This window comes from Schistocerca americana, chromosome 1 (assembly GCF_021461395.2).
Source record: "Schistocerca americana isolate TAMUIC-IGC-003095 chromosome 1, iqSchAmer2.1, whole genome shotgun sequence".
Lineage (NCBI taxonomy): Eukaryota > Metazoa > Arthropoda > Insecta > Orthoptera > Acrididae > Schistocerca > Schistocerca americana.
The window spans coordinates 302,253,806-302,273,914 of NC_060119.1; the positions used below are offsets into that span (position 1 = coordinate 302,253,806).

A 20,109-nucleotide genomic window follows, 5' to 3' on the forward strand; every position below is an offset into this window, starting at 1 on the left:
ACTGCAAGCTGACCCTCAACGTAAATACGAGGGTTGGAACTTTAATAATGGTAACTATTTATTTACAGCTCGTACAAAATAGATACGTGTTTCAAAGTTTTACTGACCTCCAAAGTATTCATCAACATGGTGTATAACCCGTTGTCAGCGATGTGGAAGTCGTAGAATACTCTTAGCAGTGCCAATTGTGTTGACAGTTCGAGCGGCGCGTTCTATTGCCCGACGAACTTGTGGCAGTTCTGGAGCGAATGATGTGAAGTGTTTCCTTCACTTTAGTAATCGAGTTGAACTTACGAGAGCTTAAGTCATGGCAGTGCGGTAGGTAGTATAGCACTTAGCAGCCCCATCAGTCAAACAAATCAGTAACAGCTTACACTGTACGTGCTTGAGCATTGTCATGCAAAATGATGGACAGGTCCTGCAGAAAGTGTCATCACTTCTGTCTCTAAGCTGGTCGTAGGTTGTTTTCCAAAAATGAACAGCATAAAGACGGAAATGATGACACTTTCTGCAGGACCTGACCATCATTTTGCAGGACAATGCTCAAGCACGCACAGTGTAAGCTGCTACTGATTTGTTTGACTGAAGGGGCTGCTAAGTGCTGTACCACCTACTGCACTCCCCTGACTTAAGCCCTCGTGAGTTCAACTCAATTTCTAAACTGAAGGAAACACTTCACGGCATTCGCTTCAGAACTGCCACAAGTTCGTCGGGCAATAGACCGCGCTGCTCGAACTGTCAACACAACTGGCAGTGCTAAGAGTATCCTACTACTTCCACATTGCTGACAACGGGTTATACACAATGCTGGTGACTACTTTCAAGGTCAGTAAAACTTTGAAACAAGTATCTATTTTGTACGAGCTGTAAATAAATAGTTGCCACTACTAAAGTTCCAACCCTCGTAAATGTTGCGTATTGCGCGTAAGTAGTTGAAAAGAACCATTAGTGTTTTACTGTAATGTTTATAGCATAACAGGTAAAACTGTGCACCTAATACGGAGTTATGTACAAATACATAAAGCTTGTAGTCTCTGCGTGGATAATTTGTACTAATATTTCATTTTCTATGTTAATTTAATAATAAATTTATGTATTGATAGTTGTAGAAGAAGTTGAATAGCGTAATGAAAAGTGGGCAAGAAAGCATAAAGCAGTAGTCTTGACGAGCGTTTGCTGTTCCGGTTCGTGCAATACATTAAAATAAATGAACATAGTGGAAGTTACAGTGACTGTGATGTAGTTAACTGTTTAATGCCTGCCACTACTGTGCTAAAACTATTTTAGATTCTATTGGACCATTGTGTGCAGGATCATCATTCATAGCAAAGCAGTTTTCTGTGAATAAAGCAACGGTATAATTCTAACGTGTTCTGAATGTACATTAATATCCTCAGTTCCCGATTTCGTTGCTCAGTTTACTAATACATATCAGTATTTCACTGACTGATCTCATAGGCCACAACAGTTATAGTTAATCGCTTATGTAAGGGCATAAAGCAACGGTGTACAACGAAACCCGTGTGCAGATGTGTTATGAACTCGCCCTCTGGTGGATTGCTAGCAGCAGTAATTACCGCTAACCGTTGGTTTCGTTGTATATTGATGGTAAATTAGTAGAAACAGTAACACCGGTAAAATATCTACAACTAAGTGTACGGAGCCTAATAATAATAATGACCACGTAAAGTTAGTTGTAGGGTAAGTATATGCCAGGCCGAGAAGTATTCGAAGATTCCTAAAGAAATTTAATTCATTCGCGAAAGAAGTGTTTCATAAAGCAGTCGCTCAACTGATTCTTCTTTAATATTCATTAGTCTGGGAGCCTTGCCGTGTTGGTTTAATAGAGAAGACACAAAAGATACAAAGGAGGGCGGCCCTATAAGCAAACGTGGTAGCGTCACGGCGATGCTCCGCGACCTCCAGTGGCAGATGCAACGAGGGAGGCGTTGTGCATCACGGGGTGCTTCACTGCTGCGTTTCCGAGGTCATACGCTCCAAGAAGAGTCTCGCAACATGTTACTTTCTCTCACATACATCTTGCGGAGCGACCACGACTAGAAACAGGATCGAGCTCGTTTGTGCTTCCGTATACTACAGAGGGGTCAAAAAAACTGTATCGACTGTTTAACAGTCCATAACTGGCAAAGTAATTGACGGAGTTGTCTCATGTTTGGTAGTGTAGTAGTTTGTAGTTCTGGAAATCGCCACACAAGCGTTGTATTGCGTTGTTTTGTTTTGTCAGATGACAGTCGCCAGATAGTCAGTGCTTTGTTCTTAGTTGCACCTAGTTACTCGAGTAAACATGGCTGGCGCAAGGCTTACATTAGATGAAAGGAAGTCAATTTTGAAGTGGTATTTTAAGTACGAAAACATTAATGAGGTTCAACGGCAGTGGCGAAATGAGTATCAAACAGAGCAACCGACGCGTTTAACGATTCGTCGCATTCGAGACGAATTTGAAGCCGAAGACTGTGTTGAAGATGTACACAAACAACGATCTGGACGACCTGTAACAGTAACAAGTCCAGCTAACTCCTGTTGTGTGTTACAACAATTCACTCGCTCACCACTGAAGTCTGAGAGACAGTGTGCCCGTGAAACTGGAGTGTGTCGCTCAAGTGTTCGGCGAATTTTGAAGACAGCAAAGTGGAAGTGCTACATTCCACGATTGCTACACGCAATGAACGAGGACGACCGAGATCGTAGAATGGAGTACTGCGAGTGGTTTACTAATATGTTGAGAACGATGAAGAGTTTGCAGAGATGATTGTGTGGTCTGATAAGGCACAGTTCAAACTCAATGGTACAGTAAATCGCCACAATTGCATCTACTGGGCCGCCGAAAATCCGAACGTCCATGTAGACAAAGCCGTGAATTTGCCAGGAGTAAATGTGTGGTGTGGGTTGTCTTACCGGGGCTTGATTGGGCCATTCTTCTTTGACAGCACAGTTACCGGTGAGGTGTACCGTCAGAAGCTTCTGACATCCATTTTACCTGCCATCCGAGACTTGTATGGAGACGGAAGAGTATACTTTGAACAAGATGGTGCCCCAGCCCACTACCAAAATCGTGTTAGGGCGCATCTCGACGAAAATCTACCAGGAAGATGGATAGGCCGTAGAGGTGCTTTGAAGTATCCACCACGTTCCCCAGACCTAACTTCTCTGGACTTTTACCTGTGGGGAACACTAAAGGACGTCGTTTATCGCCAAAAGCCACGCACATTGGATGAACTTCGAGAATCCATCGTACATTCATGTGCAAATATCCAACTGAACACGTTGCAGTCAGTAGTTGGTGATGCAGTTCGGCGGCATCGTTTGTATGTGGATGTTAATGGTGACCATTTCGAACACCTACAGTGATATTTTTAAGTTGGACTTTAAGCTACACTTTCACCAAAAATGAAACAACTCCGTCAATTAGTTTGCAAGTTATGGACTTTTAAACAGTGGATACATACTTTTGGATCCCTCTGTATTTTATAATGAAACAAGTAAGGAGAGAAATGACAGTCGTATCGTAAGTGTCCTTCGCCGCTCACCGTGCTGTGCCTCAAGGAGTGTAATTGTAGATGTAGGTGTGAATGTACTCGCCGCACACACATCTGGGGAATTCTTTGTCGCTACCTTGTTAGCTCACTTCGTGTCACCACCAGCGAAAGCCGGCCGGAGTGCCTGTGCGGTTCTGGAACCGAGCGACCGCTACTGTCGCAGGTTCGAATCCTACCTCAGGCATGGATGTGTGTGATGTCCTTAGCTTAGTTAGGTTTAATTAGTTGTAAGTTCTAGGCGTCTGATGACCTCAGAAGTTAAGTCGCATAGTACTCAGAGCCATTTGAACCATTTGAACCAGCGAAGGTTACTAAAGGCAGAAAACTCTCTGTACCACTAAAACAGACAGAGACGGAATCCTAAGGCGGCCTTATATCTTATCAGAGCCTCACAGCCTCTGGTAGATGATCAACTAGAACTGATGGGTGTGCCTACCACTGGCTTTAGACTCCCGTGCTGGCGCCTTTTCTATAGTATCAACTGAAGTAAATTGATAACGGCTCACTAAGCAAGACCAAGCTCCCAGGTAGATCAGTGACAATAAATGCTTTATTGACATGTTATAAAAGAGACACATACCCTTAAGCCACAACGGCTGCAGTTTAAATAGTCACAATAACACAAGAGATCAACCGAAAAATTGTCAAACTGGTTAGACCGCAATACAGTCACTGATAAGTCTGAATGCGGAGGTTTGTAGTAGTTCACTACCACTGGGAATATACGATATATTAATGTCCAAACGAATCACCTCTGGCTGTCTGTCCAGAACTAACTATCACAGATAAGAATCCTAGAGCTGGAGTCTGTCGAGGCCAGGGGTGCGCAGACTAGCTCGTGGAGGACTGCCGATGAGTCGTTGTGGCGCTGGATTCTGCGAGGCCAAAGTTGCAGAGCACTGACCGTGCAAGACTGGTTGGTGGTTCGATGGCTCCAAAGGCGAAGGCGTCCAGGGAGATGAGCCGGTTCTACTCGGTCCATGTTCAGCGCTGGAACTGCCGGCTGGAGGAATGCTTCAAAGAGATGATCCTAGGTCGGCTCAGCAAATTAAACTACCCTTGGAGGGCTGCGCTGCACCCTACGTGACTGCCCGGCGGAAAGATATCTGCTTGTCGCTCGGAGGGCACGTGATTTGCAGAAGTAATGTAGTACCTAAGTTTGTAGCGTCGCTGTCATCGATGCACGCGCTACTGCTGAACGGGGTAGGCACCTCTCATTGGAGAGTCTCGTGCCTCACAATTCTCTGATGGTTGCAGGAAATTCCTTTGAAAAGAGAAATCAGAACTCCTACAGAAAGGTTTGATTGCTCATTTATCCCATGCGCTATTAGATTGGTAGGTTGGAGTGGTCTAAAGGCGGTTCGAAGAACCCTCTGCCCGGCACTTAAGTGTGAATTGCAGAGTAGTCATGAGGGCGTAAATGTAGACAGCAAACGGCCTGTTGTCCGTAATGTTTCCAAACACGCGGTGCTCACGACAACAGTTCTGCTGTCGCAGTGCTAGCTCTGGCAGGAGACGCCTGTGATATGGGAGTTCGGCCACCCGCCATTCGCGGGTGTGTGCCAGGTAGCTGCAGGGACAGGAGGTATCACTAGACAACCGAGGAACCGCCACCACCAGCCACAGATGGCCAAACATTCTGAAGAGGGCCGTTACATAAGCCGAAACCGGTAAATAAACAAATATTATTGCGATATCGACTGTTAATTTTAACTTAAACATAACTGGGATAAACAACAGCTCTTCCGATATAACGTCAAAAACAGATCACTTGCTTCATACTGGGCACAAGGACGAGGACACTATGAGGCATCTTTCTAACTGAGAACAGGTGCCACAGACTGTACTGCCGACTCATACAAGTCGTGCAGCCAGGATGAAAAATGTAAAATAACTTCAGCCTCTAATCATGAACTGCCACCCAGTCTCCTCGAATGTACCCTTATAAGTAACGTGGTAGACAGAAAAGGATTGTGAATTTCTGGGAAACAATGAAAATTTTTTTCAAGTGAAATGGCTGTTGGGAAGCGTGTTTCCTACAACTGGTTGGTAGAATATTCAAACAAATGCAAAGCTTAGATGTCTGTTGGCAGCCATCTGAAGTGACTGATATCACACATTTCCTGATAAAATATTTTTTACTTAAAAAAGTATATCACTGCCTGCCTATAGACTGAACTCAGAGAGGTTGATGAAAATTCTGTTCCAGCACTCAAAGCTGTTTACTGGATGAATCAACTTGTTTAAAAATAAAGGTTAGTTACAAAAAAGTTTCACGGACCACGATCATGCAACCGGGAAGATTCACCGACTTCTAGGATAACCGGACGTGGAAGCCTTCATTGTACGATTATTGATATTGACTTCCCAGATTCGACTTATTTCTGGGAGAGAGCAGACGGTGCCTGTGGTGCGCCCTCTGAAGACTGGGTGTACCGTGCTACCTGGAGGGGCACGCACGCTGCAGAGCTGGAGGTTGCGCAAAACCCCCGTGTGGCCGGCCCGGCGTCTCCCGACGGGAGCGCTTTACGTAACGGCGCTACGGCACGCATCGCACTCACGCCAGCTGCTCCCCGCCACACAGCGGACCCGCTGCATTTACACTCCCTCTTACGTTGCAGCATCCACTTCCACGCCGCGAGGACACATCAGCACGGGAGACACCACGTCAATATAACTTCAATTCGACGAGGGCACACATGCAGGGTCGCAAAAAAATGGAACACATGCGAAGACAAAGGAAGTAGGTTACAGTACGCTTGTTCGCCCACTGCTTGAATACTGCTCAGCAGTGTGGGATCCGTACCAGGTAGGGTTGATAGAAGAGATAGAGAAGATCCAACGGAGAGCAGCGCGCTTCGTTACAGGATCATTTAGTAATCGCGAAAGCGTTACGGAGATGACAGATAAACTCCAGTGGAAGACTTTGCAACGCTCAGTAGCTCGGTACGGGCTTTCGTTGAAGTTTCGAGAACATACCTTCACCGAAGAGTCAAGCAGTATATTGCTCCCTCCTACGTATATCTCGCGAAGAGACCATGAGGATAAAATCAGAGAGATTAGAGCCCACACAGAGGCATACCGACAATCCTTCTTTCCACGAACAATACGAGACTGGAATAGAAGGGAGAACCGATAGAGGTACTCAAGGTACCCTCCGCCACACACCGTAGATGTAGACAAGGTCACTTTATTGACAAATGATGCGACAAGAACCTTAGCACTGCAGTAGATGGTAACGAATTCAGACGAAATGAAACACACCTCACAATACAGCAATACTCAGTGTACCCACTATGACGCCAATGTGGCGTATATTGTCGCATGCAAACGATTAAAAAGATGTCACACTGAGATAAACTTGAGCCGTGGCTGGCTCATGCTATGCGCTGGATTAAACCTTCGTTGCGATTCTGTGTTTAGTCTCCCGCGGTTATCGTGATTATGCTGTTATTCTCTCCTTCCGCGGCTGGCAGTAGCGGTGTGTATCGATATTAGCACCTTGGACTATCTTTGACCTGGCGCTTATAGTTTCCGGCTGGGCGGTGTGCGACCAGTCGGCCGGTTGGCGTGGAGCAGCCAGGAATTCTCGGCGGAGTGTAGTTTGGTCGGGGCCCGCTAGCGGTGTCTACGCGGTGTCGGAGAGTGTGGCGCTGTTCCCATTGCTGTGAGGTCCGTGGCTCATCCTGGACACGAAAGTTGAGTTTTGATTTAACCTACCAGCAAGTCAAGACTGTTCAATTTGTGTCGTTTGAAGTTCGTTGTCGGCTGTTGGGATATTCCCGCTAGCAGCAAGGTGGTTTTCAAGTTGGAAAATTCTAGCCACCCACCGGTGGAGTTTCACTGTATTTGGTTATTTGAATTGGAGTGCACCAGCGGAATCTTTTGCCTTGTGGCCGTTAACGTTCCGGTTATCCCCCCTGCCGTTGACGTAAATTTCAGGCAGCGTAGTTTCCTCATCCAGCACGGTGTGTTTGACAGCTCCATGTATGATTGGTTGTGGGCGCCAATATCTTCTACGTTATTCCGTTGAACTCACTGTTGTGACCTGGTCGTGTAAAGTGCAAGTTATCTTGTCGGTGGGTCCGCTGACTGTCGGTCGATTGGGTTGTCGTTGGATCGTGAATGGTTGGCCCGACTGCCTGCCTCACCTAAGCGAGCGTTAGTGTTTGAATTGAACATGTGAACGCCCTTGGGCGTACTGCCCAAATTTGTTTAAATTTGTTCTTGTTGTTTGCATTTTTATGGCTTCTAGCCGACTTTTTTCTCTTTTAAATTAGAGTTGTTTTGCTCTTAACGCCTTCAGCCTAGTGCAAAGAACTGTGTCACGTAAGGCCTTTGGAATTTTAAAAATTTAAATGTTGTTGAATTCTAAGTATTGGGCCTTCAGCCGATTTTGAGTTTGAGTTGTTTGCTCTTAAGGTCTTTGCACTTAAGGTCTTCAGCCTAAATTAAAGAACCGTTTCACGTAAGGCCTTTGGTATTTAAAAAATATTTGAATTTAACTTGTTTACTTCAGCCTAACTAAAAACTGTTTTAAGATAATGCTTGCCTTTTAAATTTCTGATTATGCTTGCGTTTTAAGTTATTGGCCTTCAGCCGTTTTTAAGTTATAGTGGCTTTCAACCGGTAATTAAGTCCCAAAGATTAAAGCTGTGTGTTTAAAGAAAAATTTTTTTTGAGCTTTTATAATGCTTGATCAAATAATAAAGTTGTATGTTGAGTGTAACTGACAGCCCCTTATTTTGGTCCCTTTCCACAATCTATACTATCTGTCCTGTACTGCGGGATTAGCGAAGCGTCTCAAAACTGTCCCAAGAAACCTGCGCCTATTGTTGCAATTCGGCAATCGTTGCGGCACGACTTGGAGAACGAATAAATTCCCGCTTCATCAAGTAGCATACGTGTGCAATGGCCAGGGCAGTTGTTGTACATCACGAACAGTAAGTTGAGTTGCAGCAGCCGTATAATGGAAATGCATTGTCCTGCTGGTAAAGCGCGTCACCCTCCTGCCGAAGAAATGGCGGAAGCACGGCGTAACAACCTGTGCAGTGAAATGGGCACTGGATTCTTTACCTTGAGAAACATAAAATGTGACCGTGAGCTGCGACTGAAGCCTCCCACAAGCCAGAATGTGACCTGAGTGTCGTGGGAGAATGCACTCTGGAACAGGCAGCTCACCAGGTCTGCACCGTATATGTGTACGTACATCAGTCGTGCACAGACAGAACCTATTCTCACAACTACAGGCAACAGAGCGACATTCCACTCTCAAGTCAACCCTTTAACGACAGCAGAGTATCCACGCTTGGCGGTGTAGTGATGCAAGTAGTAGTCTGTCCATGGGCAGACGGTTTCCAATGATTCTTGATGACAGCAGGTGCAACATATGCCCAGATATCGTCCCTGGATGATGACCGGTTGGTCACCGCTGATCACGCAATGCATCGAGCTTCACGTGCGTCTGTACTATGCAGGCGTTCAGAACCTCTTCTACACGTTCGCCAATGTTCCAGAGACAACTGTTGACAGCAGCGACACATCACCGATATATTGTGGCCAAAGTATGTAGCAATCCATCGATATTTCCATCGAGCTTCCCACAGGCCCACAATGCGACCCCGTTCAAATGGCTGAAGCTATTCAACGGGAGAACACACTCATCGCTGGGACATGTTTGTACCGTAGAGTGAATGTTGCAAACACTGTTCACCTCTAAACATAGCACAGTTACTGCCTGCAGTAACACAGAGAGTCCAGAGACAGGCCTTCTGAGCACCACCTGATCGGCGATGATCGTTACGACTGAATCACTGATGCTATAACTCTTTAGTATTCACATATTATAACACGGAGCAACTGAACACAGCTCTTGAGGGTGCTGGATTTTTTCCGGCGGTGTATTCCTTCAAGTGTGGTACATCCAGCTGAAGCAGTCCCTGGATGATCAGATCTCTCACACCACTGTCAAATCCAACAATTAATAAACTGACTCAGTTAAGATGCGGGATAAAAGCCAAGAAAAAGAAGAAAGAAGATATATACAGGGTGTAACGTATATAAGTGCGGATACTTCTTTTGGTGACTGTAGAGGGTGTACTGAACATTACATAAGTATTTAGGCCATTTCCAGACTGAGGAGGATGTCGATCGCTACGTCTAATCCACGGATAGTCCTATACATTTTCTATGCGCCTAAGATCAGGTGATTTGGCGGGCCAGTCGTGATAAGACATCTGAGTATGCGTCAAACCAGGAATGTACATTGCAGCCTAGTGAAGATGGCTCATTGCTGGAAAATGGGAGTGTCCACAGTATACTCATCATTAAGATGTAGAAGAAAGGGCAACATTTGTTCATCGAAATTGTTGATGTAAACATCGTGTTTCATGTTCACCGAAACGGGTTTTCTTGCTAAGAAAAATACCCCGAAAACATCAATGAAACACCTCCTGCCTGAAATACACCTTCCGTAATCTGCAAGTTAAACGCCTCATAGGACTGTCGATGCGCTTTACACATTGCACTATTTGAAAAGAAGAAAACTGGGATTTCTCCCTCTAGTCACCTACTGTCCATTTTTTGTGTTGTTTGTTCCGTTGAAGAAAAGCATTGTGCTGCTGTGAGCAACGGCCTGTTACGAGACACCTGAGTCCAAATGACCATTGGGCGCACTTCTCTTCACAATGTTCGCTCGTAAACTGGTAGGTACGGATCTGCAGTCAACGACAGCAACAGTTCCTGTCGGATTTGAAACATAATATCCTAGAAAAAGCCTCCGCTTGTGTACACATTGGTCAGTCCGCGTTAATACACCAACAAATCTGCCAAATTCAGTCACGACGTGGTCATGGACATGTAGAGATATTGTAGCACCTTTCAGGTATTCTGTCACCCACACACACGTAGATTCACTGGTTATATGTCAGTGTTGTAGAGCATCAATCACGAATCATCTGCAGCAGTCGGAAGTGACCAGTGTGGGTGAGGTGAGGGTAGAAGCAGTTCAGTGACATCAGTCGTCAGTTTTACAAAGTGGTACTGTGAAAGAAATGGTTCAAATGACTCTGAGCACTATGGGACTTAACTTCTGAGGTCATCAGTCCCCTAGAACTTAGAACTATTTAAACCTAACTAACCTCAGGACGTCACACACATCCATGCCCGAGGCAGGATTCGAACCTGAAACCCTGTAAAAGAAAATATCCTAGAGTTTCTCACAAGTTATCTAGGAAAACCACACGAAACGTAAACCAGGAGAGACTCGTAGCTAGTTACCGTCTGTAAGCCCACGATTAAAAGTGACGAGATACGTGGAACTTGTCTGTGATGTTACCTCTTAGTCAGCTCTTCAGTGGTGTATTTTGCTTCGATACTTTGCCCGTGAGCATTGAAGGAAGCGAAAGCGAGAGAGATAGGATGAGATCAGGAGATTGCTGAAATGAACAATATGCGAGATCCGCGTCCAGTGTCGCTTATATAAGGGGTAGTGAAATGAAAACGAGAGAATTTTGGAAAAAAGTGAGTAAACTGTTTATTATTTCAAAAGTAATCGCTATAACTGTTAATGCATCCCCCCTGTGATGCAAGATGGTCAATGCGTTCACGGAACAATATTTGCGGTCGCCTACGGAACCATGATCCACGTGGACATTTATCAAAAACTAAAGCGAGCCATCAAGCTGCAGCGCCCAGAAAAGCCGACGATCGGAATCATTCTGTTGCAGGATAATGTCCGCCCGAACATTGCCAACGTCGTTTCGACTAAGCTGCAGAAGTTTCGTTGGGAAGTCCTAACACATCCTCCATATAATACCGATCTCTCCCCATGCGATTTCCACATTTTTGGAACCCTGAAGCAAGACATTCGTGTGTCCACCAATTTGCTACAGAGTAATGGAATGACGCCTCGGTGCAATCATGGTTCCGCAGGTAACCGCAAAAATTTGTTCATGAAGGTAATGACAGTCTTGTCTCATAGTTACACAATTGTATTAACAGTTATGGCTATTATTTTTTAAATAATAAATAGTTTATGTATCTTTTTCCATCTGTCTCGTTTTCATTTGACTGTCCCTTGTATATGTAGACGATAGCACCGATTTTTCGACGTTAAATCTCCTCTCCCTCTCTCACACCATTGTCAAATCCAACAATTAATAAACTGACTCCGTTAAGATGCGGGATAAAAGCCAAGAAAAAGAAGAAAGAAGATGTATACAGGGTGTAACGTATATAAGTGCGGATACTTCTTTTGGTGACTGTAGAGGGTGTATTGAACATTACATCAGTATTTAGGTCATTTCCAGACTAATAATTATAGCTATTACAAGTCGTAGTTCTTAGGTTGTGTAGTGCCTCCAAGTATATGTGGCAAGAGCAAACCTGGGCAGCACGTCAGGTTGAGGTGTAGTGCCTTTATATCGCTCCTGTCTGGAGCCTGTGTACCTGGATCACTGTTATATTGACAAACTCTGTACGCACTAGCGTGAGAAATTTTTAAGATAGTGTCAATACAGACGACGGGGAATTATGTATCATAATATGTTAAGTAAGTTCATGGGAAAAGTTAATCTAATTCGAGTGCAAATGAAAATAGTTAATAACGTAGAGTATAAATAAAGTATTAGAATGTTAATGCTGTACGCCTTTAGAAGAGCTCTGAAATGAAATGCATTCACGGTCATGGTTTTTCTGCTTGATAGAGACAATGAACCATGGTCCTTGCCGCTGGTGGGGAGGCTTGCGTGCTTCAGCGATACAGATAGCCGTACCGTAGGTGCAACCACAACGGAGGGGTATCTGTTGAGAGGCCAGACAAACGTGTGGTTCCTGAAGAGGGGTAGCAACCTTTTCAGTAGTTGCAGGGGCAACAGTCTGGATGATTGACTGATTTGGCCTTGTAACACTAACCAAAACGGCCTTGCTGTGCTGGTACTGCGAACGGTTGAAAGCAAGGGGAAACTACATCCGTAATTTTTCCCGAGGGCATGCAGCTTTACTGTATGGTTAATGATGATGGCGTCCTCTTGGGTAAAATATTCCGGAGGTAAAATAGTCCCCCATTCGGATCTCCGGGCGGGGACTATTCAAGAGGACGTCGTTATCAGGAGAAAGAAAACTGGCGTTCTACGGATCGGAGCGTGGAATGTCAGATCCCTTAATCGGGCAGGTAGGTTAGAAATTTTGAAAAGGGAAATAGATAGGTTGAAGTTAGATATATTGGGAATTAGTGAAGTTCGGTGGCAGGAGGAACAAGACTTTTGGTCAAGTGAATATAGGGTTATAAATACAAAGTCAGGAGTAGGTTTAATAATGAATAGTGAACGCATTATTGTGGCCAAGATAGACACGAAGCCCACGCCTACTACAGTAGTACAAGTTTATATGCCAACTAGCTCTGCAAATGACGAAAAAATCGAAGAAATGTATGATGAAATAAAAGAAATTATTCAGATAGTGAAGGGAGACGAAAATTTAATAGTCATGGGTGACTGGAATTCGGTAGTAGGAAAAAGGAGAGAATAAAACGTAGTAGGTGAATATGGATTGGGGATAAGAAATGAAAGAGGAAACCGCCTGGTAGAATTTTGCACAGGGCACAACTTAATCATAGCTAACACTTGGTTCAAGAACCATAAAAGAAGGTTGTATACATGGAAGAAGCCTGGAGATACTGACAGGTTTCAGATAGATTATATAATGGTAAGACAGAGATTTAGGAACCAGGTTTTAAATTGTAAGACATTTCCAGGGGCAGATGTGGACTCTGACCACAATCTATTGGTTATGAACTGTAGATTAAAACGGAAGAAACTGCAAAAAGGTGGGAATTTAAGGAGATGGGACCTGGATAAATTGACTAAACCAGAGGTTGTACAAAGTTTCAGGGAGAGCATAAGGGAACAATTGACAGGAATGGGGGAAATAAATACAGTAGAAGAAGAATGGGTAGCTTTGAGGGATGAAGTAGTGAAGGCAGCAGAGGATCAAGTAGGTAAAAAGACGAGGGCTAGCAGAAATCCTTGGGTAACAGAAGAAATATTGAATTTAATTGATGAAAGGAGAAAATATAAAAATGCAGTAAATGAAGCAGGCAAAACGGAATACCAAAGTCTCAAAAACATGATCGACAGGAAGTGCAAAATGGCTAAGCAGGGATGGCTAGAGGACAAATGTAAGGATGTAGAGGCTTATCTCGCTAGGGGTAAGATAGATACTGCCCACAGGAAAATTAAAGAGACCTTTGGAGAAAATAGAACCACTTGTATGAATATCAAGAGCTCAGGTCGAAACCTAGTTCTAAGCAAAGAAGGGAAAGCAGAAAGGAGTATATAGAAAGAGTATATAGAGGGTCTATACAAGGGCGATGTACTGGAGGTCAATATTATGGAAATGGAAGAGGATATAGATGAAGATGAAATGGGAGATAAGATACTTCGTGAAGAGTTTGACAGAGCACTGAAAGACCTGAGTCGAAACAAGGCCCCGGGAGTAGATAACATTCCATTAGAACTACTGACAGCCTTGGGAGAGCCAGTCCTGACAAAACTCTACTATCTGGTGAGCAAGATGTATGAGACAGGCGAAATACCCTCAGACTTCAAGAAGAATATAATAATTCCAATCCCAAAGAAAGCAGGTGTTGACAGATGTGAAAATTACCGAACTATCAGTTTAATAAGTCACGGCTGCAAAATACTAACGCGAATTCTTTACAGACGAATGGAAAAACTAGTAGAAGCCGACCTCGGGGAAGATCAGTTTGGATTCCGTAGAAATATTGGAACACGTGAGGCAATACTGCCCTACGACTTATCTTGGAAGCTAGATTAAGGAAAGCCAAACCTACGTTTCTAGCATTTGTAGACTTAGAGAAAGCTTTTGACAATGTTGACTGGAATACTCTCTTTCAGATTTTGAAGGTGGCAGGGGTAAAATACAGGGAGCGAAAGGCTATTTACAATTTGTACAGACACCAAAAGGCAGTTATAAGAGTCGAGGGGCATGAAAGGGAAGCAGTGGTTGGTAAGGGAGTGAGACAGGGTTGTAGTCTCTCCCCGATGTTATTCAATCTGTATATTAAGCAAGCAGTGAAGGAAACAAAAGAAAAATTCGGAGTAGGTATCAAAATACATGGAGAAGAAATAAAAATCTTGAGGTTCGCCGATGACATTGTAATTCTGTCAGAGACAGCAAAGGACTTGGAAGAGCAGTTGAACGGAATGGATAGCGTCTTGAAAGGAGGATATAAGATGAACATCAACAAAAGCAAAACGAGGATAATGGAATGCAGTCGAATTAAGTCGGGAGATGCAGAGGGTATTGGATCAGGAAATGAGACACTTAAAGTAGTAAAGGAGTTTTGCTATTTGGGGAGCAAAATAACTGATGATGGTCGAAGTAGAGAAGATATAAAATGTAGACTGCCAATGGCAAGGGAAGTGTTTCTGAAGAAAAATTTGTTAACACCGAGTATAGATTTAAGTGTCAGGAAGTCGTTTGTGAAAGTATTTGTATGGACTGTAGCCATGTATGGAAGTGAAACATGGACGATAACTAGTTTGGACAAGAAGAGAATAGAAGCTTTCGAAATGTGGTGCTACAGAAGAATGCTGAAGATTAGATGGGTAGATCATATAACTAATGAGGAGGTATTGAATAGGATTGGGGAGAAGAGAAGTTTGTGGCACAACTAGACTAGAAGAAGGGATCGGTTGGTAGGACATGTTCTGAGGCATCAAGGGATCACCAATTTAGTACTGGAGGGGAGCGTGGAGGGTAAAAATCGTAGAGGGAGACCAAGAGATGAATACACCAGGCAGATTCAGAAGGATGTAGGTTTCAGTAGGTACTGGGAGATGAAGAAGCTTGCACAGCATAGAGTAGCATGGAAAGCTCCATCAAACAAGTCTCAGGACTGAAGACCACAACAACAACAACAGAATGTTAAATATTTATTTCGGGAAAAAGTACAATTCGAAAGTGTGTTATTTGTTGATTGGTTGTCATGAAAAGCGTGGACTAACGCGGGAGGATAATATTTTTCTATTGGCCTTAAAGAGAACTGACCCATCAGAACGGAGTATTCTACGCGCGTCTTTTCTCTTGGAGATAGAAAATGCTTACAGCAGTCTAAAGTAGTCGGACCCCAGCCTTTCAATGGTACGGTCGCGTGTGGTATGAGCTCCGAAGGAAGTTCTAGTTTGCCGGTTTTAGTTGTGCTACATGCCTCAAAAGTCCTTTAAAGTGAAGGCATATTTATTCCGGGGTGGTTTTATTTTAGAAAGTACGGATTCTTAAATAATTTTGTGTATGAGAAAAGACAGTAATTCAGCGTGGCATATTGAGCAGACCAGTGACCAAAAACGTGAGTGCATTAGACACCCATAAACTGAATAGTGTGGCGAGAATTTTCATTAGGAGCAATCCATGTTTAGTAGCTGTTCGGATTACGGGAAATACGTCACCATATGCATGCTAACGTGAATGAAAGGGTTTGTGCATGACTGTGTTAGGATTAGCACGGGCTTGGCAGTGAACTTGTAATTCTTGGCTTAAGAATATACCAAACTTTTGCCAGTATTTCCACCTTTCATTCAAAATTAAGACCTTTTCTCGATTTTTAGTATAGTCGCGTTGTATGCAGCCCGTCGCGAGTCGCAGTACGGTAGGTTTCTGGTCGTCTTTCCTACCAGCGATTTGCTGTGATGAGTTCACAGGTAGTGCTGGTTTAATCGCAGAAAGGAACCGCGTCGCACGAGGTGTTGAAGTGCGGAAGGGTGGACGCACTATGCGACTTAACTTCTGAGGTCATCAGTCGCCTAGAACTTAGAAATAATTAAACCTAACTAACCTAAGGACATCACACACATCCACGCCCCAGGCAGGATTCGAACCTGCGACCGAAGCGGTCACGCGGTTCCAGACTAAAGCGCCTTTAACCGCACGGCCACACCGCCCGGCGGTTGATCTATGCTGACAGGCGTAGTCCACTTAGTGGTACAGTTACGACCGTGCGGGAAATAACGGGTCGTAAAGTTTTGTGACCTGCTTGTAGGAAGACTATTCGACACAGAGAAAAAACAACCACCACACTGATCTGTCTACGTATCAAGGTAACACGTATAAAAATATCTGCACTTATTCCCGTTGCATCCTGTATATGTGGCATCCAAAACAATGTACACTCCTGGAAATTGAAATAAGAACACCGTGAATTAATTGTCCCGGGAAGGGGAAACTTTATTGACACATTCCTGGGGTCAGATACATCACATGATCACACTTACAGAACCACAGGCACATAGACACAGGCAACAGAGCATGCACAATGTCGGCACTAGTACAGTGTATATCCACCTTTCGCAGCAATTCAGGCTGCTATTCTCCCATGGAGACGATCGTAGAGATGCTGGATGTAGTCCTGTGGAACGGCTTGCCATGCCATTTCCACCTGGCGCCTCAGTTGGACCAGCGTTCGTGCTGGACGTGCAGACCGCGTGAGACGACGCTTCATCCAGTCCCAAACATGCTCAATGGGGGACAGATCCGGAGATCTTGCTGGCCAGGGTAGTTGACTTACACCTTCTAGAGCACGTTGGGTGGCACGGGATACATGCGGACGTGCATTGTCCTGTTGGAACAGCAAGTTCCCTTGCCGGTCTAGGAATGGTAGAACGATGGGTTCGATGACGGTTTGGATGTACCGTGCACTATTCAGTGTCCCCTCGACGATCACCAGTGGTGTACGGCCAGTGTAGGAGATCGCTCCCCACACCATGATGCCGGGTGTTGGCCCTGTGTGCCTCGGTCGTATGCAGTCCTGATTGTGGCGCTCACCTGCACGGCGCCAAACACGCATACGACCATCATTGGCACCAAGGCAGAAGCGACTCTCATCGCTGAAGACGACACGTCTCCATTCGTCCCTCCATTCACGCCTGTCGCGACACCACTGGAGGCGGGCTGCACGATGTTGGGGCGTGAGCGGAAGACGGCCTAACGGTGTGCGGGACCGTAGCCCAGCTTCATGGAGACGGTTGCGAATGGTCCTCGCCGATACCCCAGGAGCAACAGTGTCCCTAATTTGCTGGGAAGTGGCGGTGCGGTCCCCTACGGCACTGCGTAGGATCCTACGGTCTTGGCGTGCATCCGTGCGTCGCTGCGGTCCGGTCCCAGGTCGACGGGCACGTGCACCTTCCGCCGACCACTGGCGACAACATCGATGTACTGTGGAGACCTCACGCCCCACGTGTTGAGCAATTCGGCGGTACGTCCACCCGGCCTCCCGCATGCCCACTATACGACCTCGCTCAAAGTCCGTCAACTGCACATACGGTTCACGTCCACGCTGTCGCGGCATGCTACCAGTGTTAAAGACTGCGATGGAGCTCCGTATGCCACGGCAAACTGGCTGACACTGACGGCGGCGGTGCACAATTGCTGCGCAGCTAGCGCCATTCGACGGCCAACACCGCGGTTCCTGGTGTGTCCGCTGTGCCGTGCGTGTGATCATTGCTTGTACAGCCCTCTCGCAGTGTCCGGAGCAAGTATGGTGGGTCTGACACACCGGTGTCAATGTGTTCTTTTTTCCATTTCCAGGAGTGTATATACTCTTTGAAACTGAATCTTTCTTTCATAAAATCAGACAGAAATTTTTTTGTGGGTAATAACCCAGTGGCCAGTGAAAAACTGGCAACGCTCCAATTTGTTGCTGGATTGAAATAAACACGGTTTTCGCTTAAAGAACGAAAAAGGGTGATGTAAACAGTGTGAGAGGTTTGAGGACGTTGGAGAGTGGAATTTGGAACACTACCACCTCCACGGTTAACAGTTGCAAGAATATGTAACCACTTTGAAGGCGACGGATCGGTGCAAGATGTGTGAAAGGGAAGGAGCAGAAGAAAGAAACGTTCAACGGGCAGTGAAAGTTTTGAGGTAGTGATTTGGATGTACACAAAGTCCCCGAAAATGTATCCCTTAGTCTCGTGAGACAGAGCCCAGCAAACCCAGTGTTTATAGAATACTGCAGAGTCCGAGTCGGAAGCCTTATATTCCAATACTTCTCCGTGTTCTGAACGAGTATGTATCGCTAGATGAATTGAATTTTATGAGTGCATCAACATGTGTGAAAAAGATGAAGGTTTTCAAGATCTAATTCTTCGGTCGGATTAAACGACCTTAAAATTTAACGGAACAATTAACCGCTATAATTTCGTGTACTCCGCAAACGAAAATCCATACGTAACTGAAGAAAGGTGTACTAATCTACCAGGAGCATCAGACTGGTGTGGTCTGTCATCTAGAGCCTAGTGCAAGGGCTCCCAAACTTTTCCTCTGCTGGATCACTCTGAGAATCCTGGCACTCTGATGGAACACATTGTTTATGCTGAACGTTAGTAAAATTTTTAAAAAATGAGAAAACTTCTTTTATTTAATGATTGCTTCAATTTTACAACGGTGACGTCACTGATGAGGGTGCCACTAAAGCAGAGTTATTAAACACGGTTTTCCGAAACTCCTTCACCAAAGAAGAAGTAGTAAATATTGCTGAATTCCAATCAAGAACAACTGCCGAGATGAGAAACATAGAAGTAGATATCTTCGTTGTAGCAAAGCAGCTTAAATCACTTAATAAAGGCAAGGCCTCCTGTCCAGATTGTATACCAGTCAGGTTCCTTTCAGAGTATGCTGATACAATAGCTCCATATTTAGGAATTATATAGAACCGTTCGCTCACAGAATGATACGCACCTAAAGACTGGAAAATTGCTCTAGTCACACCAATACCCAAAAAGGGAAATAGGAATAATCCGCTGAATTACAGGCCCATATCAAGTCGAGTTGCAGTGAATTACCTCGAAGAAAACGATTTATTGACACATAGCACGGATTCAAAAAATATCGTTCTTATGAAACACAACTAGCTCTTTATACTCATGAAGTAATGAGAGCTATCGACAGGGGATGTCAAATTGATTCCATATTTTTAGATTTCCAGAAGGCTTTCGACACCGTTCCTCACAAGCGTCTTCTAACCAAAGTTGGTGCCCATGGAATATTGCCTCAGTTGTGCGACTGGATTCGTGATTTCCTGTCATAAAGGTCACAGTTCGTAGTAATAGACGGAAGGCCATCGATTAAAACAAAAGTAATATCCGGCGTTTCCCATGGAAGTGTTATAGGTCTTCTGTTGTTCCTGATCTATGCTAACGGCATAGGAGACAATCTGAGCAGTCATCTTAGATTGTTTGCAGATGATGCTGTCATTTACCGTCTTGTAGAGTCATCAGATGACCAAAACGAATTGAAAAATGATTTAGATAAGATATCTGTATGGTGCGAAAAGTGGAAATTGACCCTGAATAAAGAAAAGTGTGAAGTTGTTCGCATGAGTACTAAAAGAAATCCGCCCAATTTCAATTACGTGATAAGTCACACAAACCTGAATGCTGTAAATTCAACTAAATACTTAGGGATTACAATTACAAACTGCGGGTAGTGCAAACCAAAGACTGCGGTTCATTGGCAGAACACTTAAAGGTGCAAC

The 20,109-nt window shown here is 44.6% G+C and overlaps 1 protein-coding gene across 2 annotated transcripts in view; it reads right to left on the bottom strand.

The window, feature by feature from the left end:
- Positions 1 to 20,109, bottom strand: part of LOC124595643 (diacylglycerol lipase-beta-like) — an 855,670-nt gene that overhangs the window by 189,873 nt on the left and 645,688 nt on the right. The gene's annotated exons all lie outside the window — the stretch shown is intronic.